Source organism: Apaloderma vittatum, unplaced genomic scaffold, assembly GCF_000703405.1.
Source record: "Apaloderma vittatum isolate BGI_N311 unplaced genomic scaffold, ASM70340v1 scaffold1595, whole genome shotgun sequence".
Lineage (NCBI taxonomy): Eukaryota > Metazoa > Chordata > Aves > Trogoniformes > Trogonidae > Apaloderma > Apaloderma vittatum.
Genome location: NW_009717442.1, coordinates 1 through 513, shown reverse-complemented (window position 1 = coordinate 513; position 513 = coordinate 1). Strand labels below are relative to the sequence as shown.

Genomic DNA, 513 nt, shown 5'->3' with positions numbered 1-513 from the left:
TCTTTTAAGTTCTCACAAAACCCAAAGCCATCAAAACATTAATAAAATATTTTCTATTAGTAAAGTCATACATGTCAGGAAAACTTTGATTTTCCAAAGAGGTTTCACTTCTTCCTTTTACAACCTTTTCTGCATTTTCTAGTTCATAAAGAACAAAGTCCTTCTATTACAAACAAAAGAAGACAATCAGCCATAGAATCATAGAATGGCCTAGGCTGGAAGGGACCTTAGAGATCATTTTAATCCAGCTTCCCTAGCACTAGGGACACCACCTGCTGACTAGATCAGGCAACACGTGGGGACCGAACGGGAATCGAACCCGCGACCTTGGCGTTGTTAGCGCCACGCTCAACTGACTGAGCTAACCGGCCCCCTAGTCCCCATGCTGCAATGTTAAGTGAACCGTACAAACCACGTATTACTTGCTCAAAAATAAGATCACTGTAAGCAGTGAGAGTTACTTCAGTTCTCCGTACGCAGAGCTCCTGAAGAAATCAATCCCCGCGCCTGCCA

The 513-nt window shown here is 43.3% G+C and overlaps 1 non-coding gene across 1 annotated transcript; it reads right to left on the bottom strand.

The window, feature by feature from the left end:
* Window positions 1-298: 298 nt before the first annotated feature.
* TRNAV-AAC lies at window positions 299-372 on the bottom strand. The gene has a single exon. It is a non-coding gene; the product is annotated as a tRNA-Val (tRNA).
* Window positions 373-513: the final 141 nt, after the last annotated feature.